Source organism: Etheostoma cragini, unplaced genomic scaffold, assembly GCF_013103735.1.
Source record: "Etheostoma cragini isolate CJK2018 unplaced genomic scaffold, CSU_Ecrag_1.0 ScbMSFa_3216, whole genome shotgun sequence".
Taxonomy (NCBI): Eukaryota; Metazoa; Chordata; class Actinopteri; order Perciformes; family Percidae; genus Etheostoma; species Etheostoma cragini.
Genome location: NW_023267461.1, coordinates 1 through 2,407, shown reverse-complemented (window position 1 = coordinate 2,407; position 2,407 = coordinate 1). Strand labels below are relative to the sequence as shown.

The 2,407-nt window shown below is 40.5% G+C and overlaps 1 long non-coding RNA gene across 1 annotated transcript; it reads right to left on the bottom strand.

Annotated features, from left to right (window-relative positions):
* Nucleotides 1-1,474: 1,474 nt before the first annotated feature.
* On the bottom strand, nt 1,475-2,401 carry LOC117940764. The gene is made up of 2 exons (XR_004655817.1): nt 2,238-2,401; nt 1,475-2,134 (listed from the first exon to the last, which is right to left on the bottom strand). It is a non-coding gene; the product is annotated as an uncharacterized LOC117940764 (long non-coding RNA).
* Nucleotides 2,402-2,407: the final 6 nt, after the last annotated feature.

Here is a 2,407-nt window from a genome sequence, read left to right as displayed (position 1 = left end):
AGTGTTTAAAAGCAGATTAAGGTGAATGTTACCTGCTGCTTGAGTTCCAGCTGAGTGGCTTTTATTTAACGGACTAATGAAGATCAGCAGCTGCTCTTAAAGGCAGCACTTACGAGCAGTTCAGGTGCACACGGGGGACGTAGGACAAACGGCCGCTGTGGGATTATCTCAGTGTAACATGTAACCTGATAATAAATAAAGATAATGTTCATTATTACATGATTATATATGAATTTAACATCCTTTTCACTGGTGATTTGTGACAGTTTATTGATCCTTTAGTCAGGTTTTTAACGCCTTTTTGACCCTTTTTAGAACGTTGAATGTAAAAAAGATATTTTGGAGGAAGAAAATAAAAGAGGGACCGTTTATGTCGATAGGCTGAGACTCATCGACTCCTTTAACCCTCGCGTCGTCGACCTGCAGCTTTGTTGGAGTCTCAACCCAGAACAACACATCTGGTGCTTTTTCCACACTGTTGTTGACGTTTTTGTCCATTTTATCCAATTTTGTCACTTTACAAAAACGTCAAAAAAGCGTTTTTTTCTTCCTCTTTTAATTTGAGTAAAGTATTTAAGTTTTAGGTGAAAAATGTGGCCACTTTATCAATTTTTTTTTCTTCACATTTTGAGATTTGGGGATTAGTTTTACTATTTTTTTATCTATCACTTTTTAAAGTTTTTTTTCTTCAGATTTTTCACTTTCTCCGACTTTTTTGCATTTTTCCGATTTTGTCATTTTTTCAGATTTTACACTTTTTTCCAATTTTTTTGGCATTTTTCAGTTTTTATCCGATTTATTGATTTTTTTCGATTTTCAACTTTTTTTACTTTTTCAGATTTTGTTGTCATTTTTTCTGATTTGTTGCATTTTTCCAGATTTTTTACTTTTTCAATTTTTTTTCCAATTTTTTTTCAGTTTTTTCAATTTTTCACTTTTCACGATTTGTAGGATTTTTCCGATTTTTCCCACTGTATTTGATTCTTTCACAAAAATAATGTTTTGTTGATTTTTTTCCTGTGCTTTCGTCGTCCCTGCCGTTTAAAAAAAGAAAAAATGCCCAAAATGCATCAGTCAAAAAGCATTTTATTATATAAAGTAGATCCGATTCACAGGAAACTAGCGGCGTTCCAGCTCGTCATTCACAAACATCTTCATAACAAAACATGGAATAATCTCCTGAAGCCCCGAGTCATCTTATGGCCAAAAGGGGGTCAAACACGCGGCCCAGCCCCGGCCCTAACGGCCCCGTTACATTTGGACCCGTCTAGTTCTGGTCTCTTGCTCCTACATCCAGGCTGCGTCCCACGTTATTAATATTTACAGCTGAATATCTCAACGTGGCTCTGTAGTGGCCGGGGTGGTCCAGAGGTAGAGCGGGCGCACATAACTGAGATCATCGCCTGGGTCCATTTTTAGGGGGGGGGGGGGGGGGGGGGGTTCTGAATTTTTGACCGTTGAAAAATATTAATTGAAAGCCAGGTTATTAAAATGGAAACCAACAATCTTCATATTTAACTTTCAAAGAGAATTCAGATACTGATGTTTTTCAAAATAAAAGATTTCAATATCAAGAATCCAGTGGATGTTGAAGTTCGAAGACTTATTTCTCTTACTTTCTTCCATGGACTTGAACACACCGGGGCATTGTCCCTACGTGTTCAGAAAGACAATAAAAGCCCCCCCCCCCCCCCAACATGTCATCCTTGCATTACAGGACCAGTTTTCAGCATTGAACTCTTTAAAAACAGACCGTTACCGCCTGCCGCCACCAGGGGGCAGCAGACCAGCAATCACAGGAAGTAGGCTGCCCTTTCAGCATAAAAGTCTGGTTTAAAAGACAGCCTGCCCGTGTTTGTCCTTGGGAGACGGCGTCCAGCCCGTCCAGTCTTTGGACCGAGAAAAAGACAAAAAGACAGATGTTATTCTTTAGTCTTAAGGAAGGAGACACCGAGTCCAGGATGATCCGGAGGGGGAGAAACGCTGTGAATTCTGGGTAGTACAGGCTGCACCAACGAGCCAATAAGAAGACAGATATCTTCCAGACGGATGTGATTGGTTGTTGTTGTCCTTGACGGAGGATGAGAGGATGAGCGGAGGAATGAAGGAGTGGAGACGTTGTGTTCTACCGCAACTCCTCCGAGACTTAGGGTTCTCTATAGAGCCCCGCCCCCCACAGGGTTCTCTATAGAGCCCCGCCCCCCCACAGGGTTCTCTATAGAGCCCCGCCCCCCCACAGGTTTCTCTATATAAAAGGTAGAATAACAGAAATAAATTAACATAAAGTAGATTTTCTTATTTAAATTATTACTAAAAACTTCAGTACACAGTTTTAGTCTCTGGAACATCTCTACTCCATGGTGTGTGTGTGTGTGTGTGTGTGTGTGTGTGTGTGTGTGTGTGTGTG